Below are 17,797 nucleotides of genomic sequence, written 5' to 3'. Positions count from 1 at the left end.
TAAAATTCCAGTTTTCCAAGATGTAAAGAGTTCTGGAGATGGATGGTGGTGATGGTTGCACAGTAATGGGAATATATATAATGATTCTGAACTGTACAGTTAAACATGATGGTGAGTTTTAGTTTATGTGTATTTTATCACAATTAAAATAAAGTAGGTTACATATTTTTTAAAGTGACATTTGGTTATTTATAAAGTAGCACAGTTTCTGTTTTTTAATGCATCAAACCACAAGAGTTAAGATCCATATTACTGATCCCTAGGACAGCATGATGCCCTCCTGGAGACTCCTGTTTGTCAAATGGTTTCATGTTCTAGGACAGTGCTTGTTAGAAGTTGGGTTGGAAAGGAGAGGAAGGGTACGGGAAAACCCTGAAATAATATAGTTTTACAGTTTCTGGAATACTGTGTTTTTCTCTTGAAAACTGTTCGCTGAGCTAGGATTTGTACAATATCCCTGCTTAAAGTCATTTCACTGAAAGCTTCAATTCAAAGTTGAATTGCAATCTTCACTTTCTGTAATCCCTTCAAATCTCACCAAATTTTTTTTTACGCGACAATTCAAGATGCCAGTAAGTTGATCTTCAGTTTTGCCTCCTTAAACTCTTGTATCTCTGTCAGAGCCCCTCTTATGTGGATAAATATAAGACTGCTTACTCATTGCTGCATGACGTATATCTTGTTAGTCTGGAGAAAGAGAAGTGTAAAACAGTGTTTGACAAGCAGCGCTGTTTACCAGTGAGTTGAAACATCGTTGATATCGTTAGAAGATACCCTCTTAGCAAGTGTAATACCCAAGCAGTATTTTGTCCACTTTCCTTAGAGAGAAGGGGTATGATTTACCAAGCCTCCCACATTAGTAGTTGTAACATAAAACATTTATTTTTAACTTTGGGTTAAACCATTCCTAATATGGTCTAAATGTTTGTGCTCTGCCTTTCACATTGATATGTTGAAAAGTAACCACCAAAGCAATGCTATTAGGAGGGGATTAGGTTAAAAGGGTAGATTCCTCATGAATGGGACTAGTACCCTTATATAAGAGGCCTAAGAGAGCTCTCTCACGTCTCCTGCCATGTAAGGTTACAGCTAGAAGGTACTCTCTGTGAACCAGAAAGAAGGACATCATCAGACACTGAAGCTGCTAGCACCTTGATCTTGGACTTCCTAACATCCAGAACTTTGAAAAATAAATTTTTGTTATCTATACGCCACCCGGTCTATGGCATTTTGTTAGAGCAGCCCCAAACAAACTAAAACAGAAAATTGACACTGAGAGGTAGAAATGCTGCTGTAACAAATACCTAAAATGTGGAATTGGCTTTAGAACTGGGTAGTGGGTTGTGTCTGGAAGAGAAATGCATGCTAGAAAAAACTTGCATTGCTATTAAGGGACTGTTAAGCGTGATTCTGGCAAGAGCCCAGAAAGAAAATAGGAAAGCTACAATGAAAGCCTTGATCTTCTTAGAGAATACCTAAGTGGTCATGAACAGAATGTTGGTAGAAATAAGCAATAAAGGCCATTCTGATGAGATCTCAGATGGAAAGGAAGGACACATTATTGAAAACTGGAGGAAGGGTGATGCTTGTTATAAAGCGGCAAAGAGTTTGGCTGAATTGTGTTTGTGTTCTTCTATTTTTTGAAAGGTAAAACTCGTGAGTGATGTGTGGACCAAAATTAATTTTAGTCTATAATAAGAAATAAAAACACTTATTTGAACAAAAAGAACTGCTGCCCCGGAGACACAGATTCAGGTAGCAACCTACATTACACTCTGCCTAGACAAAGGAGAGTCTCCCTTTTATAGAAAAATTTTCTACCCATAGTTCCCATTTTTGTCAATTTTATGCAAAAGAGTTTTCCAAGTTATGTAGTTCTGATTGGTCCAAATGGAGCAGTTCAGATTGATAAGTATATATGCAAATGAGGATATAACTTGCGTAGCTCTGATTGGACGTGGCAGGTCTCAGTCCATTGGTCTAAAGAGAAAAACCAAGGATTCCCTGCAGTGGTTTACTCAGACTGCGTGAACAGGCAGGTACAGGAGGCTGAAAAGTTCAGTATGTGGCTTTTCTGGAAATGTAGAGTGCAAGAGAGGCCTCAGTCATCAATGGCTGCTAGACTCTGGTTATGAATTCGGGCCCAGTTAACCAGAAGTCCATTGTGACAGATATATTTCTCCTTGGAGTTCACAAACGAAACTGGATATTTAGATGAAGAAATTTCTAAGCAAAGTATAGTTCCCAAGCAATCTAGTTACTCCTGACCACTTTAATAAAATGTGAGAAGAGAAATGGAATTGTTAATCGAAAGGAAACCAGAACTAAAAATTTTATAAAATCTCAGCCTATCTATATGGGAGAAAATGAGAGCCATTTCCAAAGAAAACATAAACTCTATGGCCAAATTTGGTAAAGATGTTAGTCATCTAAATATAAGCCAGAGTCTATTGGCCAAGATGATGGAAAATGGAGAGTAATCCTAAAGGTGATGCAGAGATTAGCAAGGTTCCACACCCTCCCACAAGCCCAGAGAACGAGGGCCAACAATTGGAGGATTTAGAGTGATTTCACAGGAGGAGCCAGTCTATGGCAATTTGTTATTGTAGCCCAAACTGACTAAGACACATACAAGTTTCCTAACATGCTATTTGAAAAAAAAGGTATATTACTGTTTTAGTTCATACTTCCCCAGATATAAGGGAAAATGACATTTCTATGTGTTTACTAGTTGAGAATTCTGATTTTCTGTTCATGAAACAAGAATTTCTAATGCAGACATCAGAGAAAGGCATGAGCTACTTAGCAATGTGACACTTTCAGTGCTGGATTTTTAAACATCTAGGCTGGACAACTGCTTGTGGGGCTATGATAGGAAGAGGATTCAAGAGAGGAAAGTAAAATAAGTAGCCTCTGAGTCATTTTCAATCCTGAGAATTCCATAATTATCGAGGGGAAAGGCTGCACAGAACCACACGGAGTCTGAAAGTGCTACATTCAGAGTTGAAGAAACTTTAAGGAGGTGACTTTCTGCTTTTTACGTTTTCCCTATGTCCTAATGTTCTCTCCTTTTTCTATTTCACTGCTTTCGGGAGGATGTAATCTTGATAACATTTCTCTAATGGTCACTTACCGATTAGCTCTTTTAAGCTCAGCCAACTTATAACCAGGCATTTACTTTCCTTCATCTCCAGTGTCTGGAGATCTTGAATTGTTGTTTTCACAAAGCTGAATTTCTGTCAGTAAGTCGACTTTTTGAAGGCAGGTATCAATAAGTGGAGATAAGTATGGGGGGAAATGTGGTGTGTAACAGATAACGAAAAATATTAGCCGGATCAAAGGTTGCTGGATCTCCCTGAGAGCTGGGCCAATTTTATAGTTTGCTTTCCTTAGATGCAGCGATAACATGATTTAAAGGCATGCCTACTGCATGAAATATAAAAGTTTCATTACTTTAAACTATTTGAAATATGAAAACATTCCATATAAATATGAAAACATTTCTTTTGATTTGTTTTTTTCTTCACATTTTCGTGGAGATTAGAGTGAATCGTAGTGCAGGGGTACGTGATATGTCTTAATTTTCCCATGGGGCTCTCTCACCCTGAGTGAGAACTAAAACAGTGACAAGTGATGGAGGCCACCATGCTAAATCCTTCATGGGCATGTATGTGAGCATTTCCCAGCATTATAAATAGTAGGTTCAAGAGACAGGAAGAGTCCTTTTTGGTTCTCATAGAAAAATAGTTTTTAATTTTATTGAAAAAAAAATGTGATTAATCAGAATCTCTTGGAACTGCAATGACCAAAGAATATTGAGGTCAGTAAATCTGTCTTTCTAATTCTAAATGTATTTAAGCCATTCAGAAGGCTTCTCAAGCAGTGTGATACAATGGAATAATCCACAGGCGAGTACTAGACCTCATTCTGGTTCTGTCCTTAAGTTGCAAAGTAGACAGAATATTTTATATTCCTGGGCTCCAGTTTCCTCAACTATCAAATGAGAAGCCAGGGCTGACAGGTTCTAAATTTTGTGAAGTGGCCATCTTTTATGTCATAAAAATCACTAAGCAATGCAATCCCTTGTCTTCTCCATTAAGTCACTACTCAGACTTGTGGAATCGGAGTACATTTTTTATTGATTTGAAGCAGCTTTGTCTAGGGAATGTAGGAGATTGTCTTTAAGATTTCCAAGCAGCCCATCTGTGTGTCTCCACATTTACCAATTTCTGTGTTACCAGTTAGTAAGAATGCTTAATTCTTTTGTGGTTGAGCAACTAAACACTCTACTGGATAACCATGTGGGTTCTGGAATCATATGACCTGAGTCATTTACATAACCTTAGGCATTAGTTTTCTCAGCTATGAAATTTCTATAATATTCATAGCTGCTTCATTAAATAGTCAAGAAAATAAAATGAGAAAATCATATGAAGCCTAGTGCCTAGTGCCATGAAAATACTGTGCCTGGTTCATACTAAATATTAAAGAAATATTAGCTAGTATTTTTATACATTCATATTGGTTATCTATTTTTGCCTCACAAATCACCTCAAGATTTAGTAACTCCGAACAATGATCATTCATTTCTTTTCTTAGTTTTTGTGGGTCAAGAATTTAGGAGGAGTCAGAAGATAACCACTATAGACCTTTTCATACAAAAAGGGAGAAAATGGAAACACAAGGAGTTATTAGATAATAGCAATTCTGAAATCCAGCAAAGCACCTGTGGGCAGTTTTTTAATTAAGGCCAACTTCTCCTACAGGGAATTGTGCTCCAAAGCTTTTGGCTCTACCCTCTGAGTTCTTGGATCCCACTTCTGCGTCAGACTTCTTTCATAGGAAATGGCTAGTGTGTGAAATTAATGTAGGTACTGCCACTTTCTTTTGATTAGTGTTGGCATGGAGTATCTTTCTCAACCTTTCTAATCTAGCTGAGGCCTTATATTTAAGGAGTTTTTGCTCATTTATTTTTAATCCAATCTAACAAAAATCTACCTTATAATTATATTTAAACCCTTGATATATAAACTGATTACTAATATACCTAAATTAAAATTGCCCATCTCACTATTTTCTATTTGTTATATTTGTTCTTTGTTTTTCCTCTCTCTCTTCCTATTTTAACTTATTTTAACTAAATCCTTCCTTAATTGAGATTTCCTTATTTTTTATTTCAGAATTCCATCTAGGATACCATATTACATTTTGTTGTCATGTCGCCTTGTTTCTCTTGGCTGTGACATTTTCTAAAACTTGTTTTTTATGATTGGACAGTTTTGAAAAGTACTGGCAAGGTATTTGTTGAAAGCACCTCATTTGGATTTGCTTGAATGGAGTTATGGTTTTTGTGAGGAAGATATCCAAGATAAAGAGTCACTTTTACCACATCATAAAAAGAATATATACCATTAACCTGACTTATCACTGATAATGTTAACCTTGACCACTTGGCTAAGGTAGTTTTATCAGGTTTCTCTTTTGTAAAGTTGCTACCCCTCTTCCTTCAATTTTCATACTGTGCTTTGGGAAAGAAGTCATCATGCATGGCATACACTAATGAGTGAGGTAAATTAATTATCTATCTATCTATCTTGAAGGTAAATTAATTATCTATCATCTATCGACATATATATTTATATAATTTGAAATATTTGGCATTTATTATTTAATAATTTATTAGTACAGACTTAATTTTTAATCACTGATTAATATTCCATTGTACAGATGTATCATTGTTTATCCAATCACTTATGGAATGGCATTTTGGTTGATGTCAGTTTGGGGCAATGATGAATAAAGACGCTATAAACATTCACATGCAGGCTTTGCATGGACGTAAAATTTAAGTCAGTTAACTAAACACCCAGAAGCACAATTGGTGGATTGTATGATAGGGTGATGTCTGTCTAATTTTGCAGGAGACTTCTGTCTGTCTTCCAAAGCAGCTAAGTTCTTTGGCATTCTCACCAGCAAAGAAAGAGTTCCTGTTGCTTTGCATCCTCACAAGAAACTGGCATTTTTATTTTTAGGCTTTCTAATGGGCATATAGTAGTTAAGTAAGCAATTTTTTAATTTAATTCATTTTCATCTCCTATATTACCTTATCATGATACTTAGTTCTTAACTTTTTAGTGCTTGTCCTAGTTTTTACAGTATACATTTAAAAACAACCTAAGGCTACCTTCAAGTTTTATTGCTTCATACATAACGAAGATATCATATAATGGAATATGTTCAATTATTCCACCAGCCCTTGTGACATTGTTATCATTCTTTCACTTCACAGGTATTTAAACACCCAATATATTGTTACTGTTATTGCTTTAAGTACTCATCTTTTAATAAATAAAGAATAGAAAAATTGAAAAATTATATTTTTATCTATTACATTTGGATACTCTTCAAGTTTCTGACATTTATCATTTTTCCTTCTAACTGAAGAACTTAGTGTTCTTACAGGGTGGGACCACTGGCAATTAAATTTCTCATTTCTCGTTATTCGGGAAAGTCAGTTATTTCTCCTTCACATTTGAAGGAACTTTTCACTGGTTCTGGCATTTGGGCTTGCAATTTCATTTTTACTTTTGTTGTTACTGTGTGTTTCTCTATGAGCACATCAAATGTTTTATTCTCTTGACTTCTTATTTTTGTGTTCTCTGATGTAAAGTCTGCTGTAGTTGTTGTCCTTGTTTCTCTGTAGGTGAAGCACGCATTCATCCCCAAGGCTACTGTCAAGATTTTCTTTTGGTCTTTTGTTTTCTCTGATTTGTACATGATATTGTCTAGGTGTTTTGTTTCGCTTTGTTTTGTCTTTTGCATTTATCTTGCTTAGCATTCCCTTTAGTTTCTCGGGTCCTTGGTTTATTATCTGTCACTAATTTTTGAAAACATTTAGTCATAATTTAAGTATTTCCTTTGCTTCTCTCTTCTTCTACTTCTACATATGTTAAACCATTTTCTATTGTTCTGCCATTTTTGGATGTTCTAATCTTTTTCATCATTTAGTCTCTATTTGCCTTTTAGTTTGGATAATTCATATTGACTTATCTTCATGTTTACCAATATTTCTCTAGATGCATCAAGGCTACCGATGAAGCCAAATGGAATATTCTTCATTTGTTACTATGTTTTTGATTTTAGGTTTTTGTCTGTGTGTGATTCTTTCTTATATTGGTCATCTTTCTGCTCTTGTTAGTCATGTGATCCAGCACATTGCCTACTTTTCCATTAGTCTTTAACATATTAACCATATTTATTTTTAATTATCTGACAATGCCAATCTGTGTTGTATCTGAGTCTGGTTCTGGCTCTTGCCTTTTCACTTAAGCCTTTTTTTTTTTTTTTTTTTTTTTATAGGGCAATAGAGACTGAGGCAAATTGGCATTTAGTGTGTGTGAATTTATATTACCTGTGCCAAAAATTGGGCAATGCATAATATTTGTTGTAGCTATGGGGACCAAAAATTTAAAATTCCTTTAGTGGCCTTGCTTTTTTCTCTCCTCTTAATTTTGGGCTTTTTTTTTTTTTTTTTTTTTTTTGTGATACTTCTCAGGGCAACTGTGTCTCTTGCAGCTCTCCCAGCTATAACCCACTGTTATTTTACTGTAGGCTTATTAATATAGTGATAGACTATGGAGGAAGTAATGGAGAGTTTTCTAACCTTCTGACTAATTTTTACTATTTGCAGTGCACACTGAGTCTGTGTATTGGTGGTGTGGGTTCACAGTTTCTATTGCTCCTGACAAATTTGGAGACGAAGAATGCTTTCCCATTGGCTCATTGGCTCTTCATCTGTTGAGGAAGAAAGTCTTTTAAGTTGCCCTTTCAAATTCAGCTTACCATTGAACAATCATACATTCATTCACTTGACAAATATTTATTAAGCACCTACTGTGTTCTTGATATACCGTTCAGTTTAGTTGTGAGGACTGAGAAGTATTTTAAAATCTACTGTTTTTCTTACCTAATAAATGTGGGTGAGAGTCCAAGTCTCCAGACTTCTGAGTGTTCTCTAAGGGAATGAGCCAGAAGCTGGGAGTGGGAAGGTGTGACATGGACATTTGGACAGCCTGTCCTGCCTGTCCTCCCCTCCAGTAGAATTGTAGGAGGTCCACTGCTGGAAAACATCCATCCACTGAGGCAGGCAGGGGCTGAAACTCGGAGAAGGCAAACCTTTTTCTAGTTTTCACAAAGTTGAGTTATAGACCAGAGCCCTGCCTCCCACATCGTTAAGTATTGAGATTTCCTTTTCCTTTCAGATTCTGTCTCCAAGATTAGCAATGTTGTCTTATTTCCTGCCCTCCTCTTTTTATTCCTCTGTAAAGAATGCTCCAAAATACACATTTAAATTTTTATGAAGTACTTGTTTTATTATACCCATATATCCTCTTTCTGTTTGTCAGACACATGCAATGGCTGTAAAGAGTTTATGTGGACCTTAAAGCAGTGCTATAGTTTATTAATTAGACACCCTATAAATGAAAGAAAAATATGTGTTAGCTGAAATGAAGAAAGGTGGGCTAGGAGGGGACGTTCTGCTCTGTTGTCCCCATGGCTTAATCTGGAGGCTGTTGAATTTACACGCTTCCCTCATGGATCATCTTCCTCTTCAGCTGGAAAGGGGAGAGTCAGCCCTTTGCTACACCAAATAAATTAATCACATTATCCTCCCTACTGGATTGTGATAAAATTAAAGTTGCATACAAGTGAAGCAAGTAAATTGCATATTTCTAGGAAAAACAGCAGAGGCCTAGCTTTTTAGCAAGCATAATGCTTCTTAATTCTGGATGCATATTAGAATCACCCAGGGATCTTTTAAGTGATGATAATATCTGAGGCCCTACCTCCTAATATTTCAGAATAGTTAAATGATATCTGGGATGCAGTATTTTCTGAAGCTCCCAGGTGTGCGTGTGTGTGTGTGTGTGTGTGTGTGTGTTTCCTAGCCACAATGAAGAGCCACTGGTCTGCTTTTCCCAAGGGGCTTGACAGTAGCATAGAGTAATTCAGAAGCATTGCTGGGCCAAAATGAAGCTTCTTGATACTGTTCCTTGTCAGATAAATATCATGCACTTATACATAACCCAGAAAGTCATACTGATATACACACATGCATACCTACAACAGAGACGTGGACACATAGAAAAACAAAAACACACTTAGAGGATTATATACATAAACATACATGACCAGAGACTCATGGACTGTAGTAGGTACAAATACACACACACATAAGGAGACATATATATAATTATAACTCTCGTCATACATAGACATGCACACAACAGCAACACACAGAAGCTCACTGACAGATCCTGAGAGGCCACAGAGATACATCAGATACCCCAAAATAGAAAAGAACAGAGACACACCCTCCAAAATGTATTCTTGAGGCTTTTACTTTGTTGCTTCATTCAAGGAACTGGACCACCTTAATCTGTGAGCTCACGGTGGTTGTGATTTTAAGTCACTTTAGTGTCACATGCACTTTACGTCAAACAGTTTGAGTATTAGAGGGGATTACATGGAAACTGTCTCTGCTAAGGAGGGAACCACGTGGCATTTCAATGGGAAAGGAGATTTTCCAAGGAAAATGACAAGAAAAATAGGAGCTCTCATATCCTGCCCAAGGGTGTGGTGTATAAGCCATATGACAGTTTTTGAGAGCAATTAGACAATATCTACCGAAGTAGAATATTTACATACTTTGGCCCCAGCGACTCCATGATCAGAAAGTCTTAGAGATTTCCTTAGATAAGAATACAAGGAAACATATGCAGGCATGTTCAATGCAGCACTGTGTCAAAGACCGAAATGAGAAGCTATACAACAGTATTGGATTAATATGTTACGTATTACTTTGGGTAAATCCCCAAATCAAATGTTTAAAGAAAAAAGGTGTAAAATAGCATATGCAGTGTGGAACTATAACATTTGTAAAAATTTACAAAACAAACTGAATAAATGTGATCTACGAGGGCAGTTCGGAGGGGGTCTGTTAGACTAGAAAGTTTGTAGAGATAAGATGGCCTGTTTTGGTACTGGGACACAGTAAGTCTGAGCAACTGTGACTGTAGTTCTTGGTGCTTTTATTATCTGATGAAAAATCCATCCACCACTTTTTCTTTTAAAAACCATTACGTTGGGGGCTGGAGTGAGGGCAGATAGACATTGTAGATTCACATGGGAGATACTGGCTGGAAAAACATTGTCTGAAGGAAAATGAGAGGCTGCAGGAGAACTAGCTCTGGGTGAGAGGTGGAATAAAGGAAAAAAAAAACCGATATATTTATCATTCCTCTCTTTGCAATTATGGAAACTCAGAATCCCACAGGTAATTCACTCAACCAACAAATGTCACCTTTCGCCTGGGTGTTTCCAGGGACTTTCTGATAGCTCCCCATCTTCAGTCTTCACCCGCTCTCTGCCTCCTACATGCCAAGTGAGTCAGCCTCCCAAAACAGAGTTCTGACAATTTACTGCCAGTTTTTTATTTTTTTTTCTGAGTAAAGTTTGGCTTCGACAGCTCCCACCTTGTGGCCCCACTCCTCTCGTATTCATACTCACCCACTCACTTTCTCAGTGGGTATTTACTGAGCATGCCCCCAATCAGGCTCCTTGGGAGGTACTGAGACCACAGGTATGCAAAATGAACAGGCCTCTCAGTCCAGCTGAGGAAACAAACAATAGCAATGAACCAGCGATTTAGATAATTACACCTGACATAAGTGCTACAGATATAACAAAACAGATATGTGACTGTGAGAACGTAAGACAGGTGGTCAGGGAGGGCTCCTTTGAGGAAGTGGCTTCCGAGCTGAGCTCAGAGAGATGAGAAAGTAGGAGTTGTGGAAACATCTATAGGAGGATTTCACTTTCTTCTCTCATGTTCTGACCAAATTTTTCTCTGCGCTGTATGTGTTCTTTCTACCTATCTTGCGGTTGTCCACACTACTTCCAGTGACAGGAATATGTTGTCTCCCATCTCCTCCTGTGGAAATCTCACCTTGCTTTAAATGCCACCTCCTCCCTGAAGCCTTACCTGATTTCCTCAGCTAAAACCTCTCTTACCTATAAATGCTTTCCTGTTAATACTGTGACGTCCTTTGTTTTGGTAAAGAGACTGTCCTGATTATAGGCAACCAAAGTCTAGTTGGAATAAAGGTAAGCAGAAATAATGGTTAAATGTGTTGGTTTAGGTAAGCCAAAAACAGAATGGTCAGCTGTAGTGCTGGCTTCGGGGAGGACTGTATCCTGTTGCTCTAACAGCGAATTACTATTTGTTCCCCTCTCTCACTCTCCGGTCTGAATATTTCTTTCCTCTTTCAGACTGCTTTCCCCCATAAACCTGAACCATGATTGCGGTGTATTCTGGACTCATGCATTTAAGACTTCAGAACCATTTTAAGTGAGAATTGTCCAGGGAAGACCTCTTTGGGCCAGCCTCATTTGTATTGCCTTACTGTGTCTGGGAGCAGGGCAGTGGGGGAACGAGAACTCAGGCTTGATCATTCAAGAGTTCCATGTCCCACCATGTGAACAGAATGGCAGCTGCATAAGCAACCATTTGGCTGGAGTTGGGGAGAAACCTGCACCCCAAGGGGAGGGGAGGGTTGTTCTAGGCTAACAAAGCCAAGAGTTCTGTCTTTTACAAATACATGTGGCATAGGAAAACGCCCCCTTAGGACAGAGGCATTACAAAGGATCATGCCCTAAGTGCCAAGGCCACTCAGCTCCACAGTGCTCAAGGAGCATCTCAAGTCTTGGCAAGGCTGTCTGCATAGTACCTACCTCCCAAGTCTTCCATGATTCCTGAAGAGCCACGATTTCAGCCACATTCTGTATTACATCCTTGCAAATCCATTCCACACAGACTCAGTGTTTCCATCATATTTCTGTGGCCGACTTGTCCCAAAGGCAAAGAGGAATGAGTATTAATGCCACGCTACAGAAGTGTGTTTGCAGTATTCGGTGTCATGCCTCTCTCTGAGGCTTGCTTTTATTGATGGCCAGTTGCTGTTGCTATAATGTTCTCTCTTTGCCTACTTTTTATCAGTCCAAACATCATTTGTAACTAGAAAGCATGGGCTTCCCTGAAGGGAACCTAATCCCTCTTTTCTTATGTGGGTAGTAAAAATAATTAACCTCACTCTCCTGCCTTACCCACCCCCACTTCACACTCAAAGAATGCTTGTGGCCTCCACGTAGCCTCAGCATGCAGGAATTTTTTCATCTCTATTAGGATATGTATCACTTTGTAGCATTTTTATATCTTCAGTTATTAATTTATAAGCATTTGAAATCCTCTCCCATTCCTATCTCTTTTGAAGGAGAAATTATCGATTCCGGTGTCAGATCCTGAATCATATTTTATAGTGTAGAATCTGGAAGTTAAAAAGAAATTGAAATAAAGCCATGAAGTTAAGTTGATGTGAAATGACAAATGACCGAACCAGAGATGGAAGGAGTAGGGAGGCAATGTAAGGAGCTGCTTGTCTAGTGCTGAGTTAAAAGAGATTTTTTTTTTCCAGAATAACTTGAAATAAAGGAAAAAGAACATATTGAGGATATACCGCAACTAGTGTGGAAACTTATGTAAGAGACAGATTTGAAAAAAAATTAAGAAATGTTTGAAATCATGGTTCTCAACTTTTTCTGTCTGATTTATTTCGCTTAGCATGATACTCTCCAGATCCATCCATGTTGTCACAAATGGCAGTATTTCAGCTTTTCTTATGGCTGAGTAGTATTCCATTGTATATTTCACTCATATATGAGATATAAACTGAAAGCAACAAACAAGACAAACAGAAACTCATGAACAGGGACAACAGTTTAGTGGTCACCAGAGGAAAGGAGGGACGGTGGGGATATAAATAAGGGTAAAGAGGGTCAAATATATGGTAACAGAAGGAAATTTAACTTTGGGTGGTGACACACAATGCAATATACATATGACATATTATTGTACACTTGAAACCTATATAATTTTATTAACCAATGTCACTCCAATAAACGTAATTAAAAATTTAAGAAATTTTTGAGTTGTTTTAATAACTCTATTATCTATAGGGAGACCAGAAACTTGATATAAATTAATTTGCAATCATTTTTGATTGTCATAATGAAGTTTCTTAAAATGTGACTCAATGTCAGGACGATAGCAAAAATCTGCTTAGCTTAAAATGATTAATTGTTTGGAATTTCTCTCGGTGCTCCTAAACCTCTCTCTCAAATGTAATATGTGTGTCTAAATAGCAAAAGCTCAGTACTTCCCACAGAAACTATCTCCTGCCTTAAAATTATTCACTTTGTGATCATTTTTTATAATAAATGATTATATTTTGCATTTTATTGTTATTATATCATCTTATTAACTAACTCATAATGAGCACTAATTGTGTGTCAGACCCTATGCTAAGATTTGTAAATGCCTGATCTCATCGAATGCCCACAATTAGCCTAGGTTTATGAGGGGATTATTGCAATAATTCATGTTAGAAATGACCATTTTATGAGCTAGGGCATAGTCTAGTGGTTTAAACATATACTTAAATAAGCATAATGGAAAGAACTAAGTTGATCTTTTAAGCAAACATTTATTGAGCACTTATTAGCAGTTATTCTTCAGATGTGAACATTATCCTGTAGTTAGTAAATATTGGAATTGAAATTTGAGCCCAGGAAATTTGATTTTGGCAACTGAGCTCTTAGTCAATTTACTATAATTCAAAAAAGAAAGAGAAAGAGAGAAGGAAAGAAAAGGAAAGGAGAAAAGGGGTAGAGGGAGGCAGGATGGAAGCCTTGAAACCATCCGGCCAGTTAACAAGAGAGGTTGCAGATTCTTCAGAGATCGTGCCTTCAGCAAACTGACTATCCAGAATTAGGATCAATTGAAGTTTTCCTGAAAGTCCCTCTTGCTCTTAAATGGTCGATTCCATACAAAGAGGAGGAAATTAACTAATTTCATGAAATCTCTACGACATGGTATAGCCTCTGCAACATAAACAATCTTATTTAATCTACAATGAGTGATATTTGTTCACTATTTCACAAAAGGTAACGTAGGTTCAGTACTGCTGCCCATAGTGGTATTTTCTGTAGTAGTAAATATTAGGAAATAACAATTTCGAGTAACAAAAAGTTATATAAATTATGTTATTTCCATGTAATGGGCAGTTACACAGCCATTTAAAGTGGCAGTTTTGAGAGCAATTTAATGTCCTATGAAAATGTTCAGGATACAATACTGAGTGAAACAAAATCAAGGTCCCCAGTTATTTGCCTGGCATATCAGCTTTGTTAAAAAAAAAATCCACTTTTAACAACAAAAATGAAATAGAGCAAGTTAACGTAAGGTGCCTCAGCTCTAGGATGAGCATTCATGTCAGGTGTCCTAAGCAGTCAAAATCACAGTGTCCTCTGCCCTTTGGACCTTGCCCACGTAGATCCACTGTGCCCACATGACTCAGAGTATTTTAGCACCCAGGTTACTTGCTAGAGTCCTGCCAGTGTCTTTTGTTCTGTCTAGATCTTTTCTGGTGCTTCGTCTTTGCTTCATCCTATACTAGCCTGACTTACATCCATGTATGTACTGATTTTTAATTTCACATCTCACGTAACTGTAAAAGGTCCATATTAGCACTGTGCAATAGAAATATGCAAGTCATAAATTCCATTGTTCATATGTAATTTAAAATTTTATAATAAATACATTAAGACATGTGGCTACTTTTAAGGCAAAAAAACAAATAAGTAAATTTAATTTTTTTGTAAATTAAATTTTATTAATACATATCTAACAGTATATCCAAAATATTATTTCAACATAAAATCAATATCGATATAATCTATCAGATATTTTGCATCAGTTTTTGTACTAAGTTTCAAAATTCAGTTTGTATTTATACTGCTAGTGCATTTCAACTTGGACTAAACCATATTCCAAGTGCCCAGTCGGCATGCATGGCTATTGTTGCTATCTGGGAGGACATAGAACTATACCGAATAGTACTTGCTTTTCAGCTTCGCATTTTAAACTACTTATCTTTATGCAGTTGAAATTTAGGTGGAAGGCTAATCAGCACCCAATCCAAAAGCAAATTGTCAGAAAATTGTTTCCCTTAAAGGAGAATTCAGTTACGAAGTCTCTGTTAATGATTTGATTGACAAAGAATAATTTATCGGGCAAGGGGACAATTTTCCATTTGTTTAATTAAACTAAGATGGAGATTAAAATTTCTCATCACTCTGAGGTACCTCAGGCTGTAACTATAGGAGCCTTTATTTCACTTCTCTGAAACATGAAAGACACCAGCGTTGAGAACTTGTTTAGAAAAAAATAAGTCTCCCAAGCCAGTGACAAGGGCCCAGCAGGGCTTTTTCAGAGCCTTTCCTGGGGCAAGTTCCCCTTCTCCAGTGATCCTTGTAAGTCATTCAGTCATTCATTTACACAGTTCTGGGGGGACCTGCACTTTGACTGTTAGTGAACATGCAGGGAACACTCTCTCTTTTCTTTAACTCCTTTTGTGTGTAGAATATGCCAACATAGTCACAGCTATATAATTATTCTCCATCATGATTCACCAGTGTGACCAGTAAGCAAGTGGAAATGGGACGGGGTAGGCTGATTAACTTCTGAATATTTTCCTCTGGATCAGAGCTTTTTGCTCATGATCTCTAAGCAAATCTGATACATCCCGATATCATCCCGGATCCAGCATATTGACCCTGTTATATCTGTTAGTGTTCTTTCCTATACATTACATCATTCATCATTTTCTTTGTCATTTCTAACTTTGAGTTATATTGGTCCCCAATCTTTATTTTACAGATGAAGAAAGTGAGACTCAAGAGCTTTTAAATGGCTCACTCTGCTTTTGTCTCTCACTTTGCCAAACTAACCTCCAAACTGCTGCTAGAGCGATGCCACATGATACAAAATCTGCCTGTGTCATGCCCTGACTAAAATGCTCTCTGCTGGTGTCTGGCCATAGTACAGACCTCTTGATGTGACTATTGTGTCTATGATCTGACACCTCGTTCCTTTCTTCAGCCTAATTTCTCACCTCTGCACATTCAGGATGTTTCCCATACTGGGCTAAAAATAGTCACAACAAATATTACTGAGTATTCACTAGATCCTAGCTGCTGTTGTAAATGGTTTGCGTGTATTAGTTGAAAGCGAATGCAGTGCATGGTATTCTTGTCCTCACTCATTTTAATGAGTCGTATCAGCTGTATACACTCAGGTAACCACTATGGAAAACAAGGTATAGAATATTTCCACCCCTCGGGAATTGCTCTCATGCCACATTTTAGTTAGTTCTTCATTTAGTAAGCTCTTCAGATGTTAAGATCTCTGTACTTCATTGTATGATTATCTTAATTTTAAAAGTATAGAACAAGCGTATAGCATACTGACTTCATAAAGGCCTCCAGCAACTGAATTTCTTGTTCAACATCTTATTCTTTCTTCTCCTCTTTCCCACCCCTCCCTCTCAGAATGACTTGATTCTCTCCCAGACTATTTCCAGTCTCTGAATATAATAATACATTATAGCCAAATTTAACCATTTATCATCTTGACCAATTTTAGACAAACATTTTAATATATGAAACAATTGTATTTTAAATAATATCTGCCTCTATCCAACAGTTCCTGAATGTTAGTCACACTAACTGTATAGCAGGACTATGAAAGTCTCTAGGGAAAGGGTCATGAGTGTGGCCTCTGGGGAAATACAAATCAAAACCACAGTGAGATATCACCTCACACCTGTTAGAATGGCCATCATCAAAATGGCAAGGGACAAGTGCTACTGAGCATGTGGAGAAAAGGGAATCCTTGTGCACTTTTTATGGGAATGTAAATTACCACAAACACTATGGAAAACATGGAGATTCCTCAAAAAAATTAAAAATAGGACTACCATGTGATCCAGCAATTTCACTACTGGGTGTATATCCAAAGGAAATGAAATCACTATCTCAAAGAGATACTCCCATGTTCACTGCAGCATTATTTAGAATAGCCAGGGCATGACAACAACCTAAGTGTCCATCAGCAGATGAATCGATAAAGAAAATCGGATATATATGGAATATTACTCAGCCATTAAAAAATAAGGAAATCCTGCCTTTCACAACAACATAGATAAACCTGGAGGTCACTAGGCTAGGCTAAGTGGAATAAATCAGAAAAAGGAAGGTAAATACTGCATAGTGTTATTTATATGTAGAATCTATTAAAGTTGAATTTAAAGGAACAGGAGTAGATTGGTAGTTGTCAAGGGCTGGAGGGTGAGAGAAATGGAGAAACATTGGTCAGATGTACAAACTTTCAGCTATAAGACAAATAGGTCCTGGGACTCTAATGCACTTCATGGTGACTATAGAAGACAATACTGTATTATGTACTTGAAAGTTGCTAATAGAATAGATCTTACAAATCATCATGTTGTATACCTTAAACTTACACAATGTTATATTACTCATATCTCAATAAATTTGAGGCAAAAAAGAAATGTGGGCCTCGGGGTCACACCCCTTTAGTTGGACTCTGGCTCTCCATTTGATATGCTTACCTTATTGCATCCTCACAACAGCCCCGTGAGCCTATATTATTATCTCCATTTAACAGATGAGGACACTGGGGCTTAGAAATGTCAAGTAACCAGCATAAATTGCACAGCCAGCAAGAAAAGATTGAGGGATTTGGCCCAGATCTTATTACTAAATGCAATGGCCAGGCCCTTAGAAGAAGCGATAATGACAGTGCTCTGACATGCTGGCT

General features: G+C 37.3%; 1 long non-coding RNA gene across 2 annotated transcripts in view; it reads left to right on the top strand.

Moving 5' to 3' along the window:
- The first annotated feature begins 2,711 nt into the window (after positions 1-2,711).
- LOC120609111 (uncharacterized) overlaps positions 2,712-17,797 on the top strand; it is a 193,390-nt gene continuing 178,304 nt past the window's right edge. The window contains exon 1 of one of the 2 annotated variants that reach the window (XR_005654673.1): positions 2,712-3,022. This is a non-coding gene — a long non-coding RNA (uncharacterized LOC120609111). The remainder of the gene's footprint in view (positions 3,023-17,797) is intronic. The other variant, XR_005654674.1, reaches the window with a different exon arrangement.

This window comes from Pteropus medius, unplaced genomic scaffold, assembly GCF_902729225.1.
Source record: "Pteropus medius unplaced genomic scaffold, Ma_sr-lr_union100, whole genome shotgun sequence".
NCBI lineage: Eukaryota > Metazoa > Chordata > Mammalia > Chiroptera > Pteropodidae > Pteropus > Pteropus medius.
This window is presented reverse-complemented; position numbering and strand designations above follow the sequence as displayed.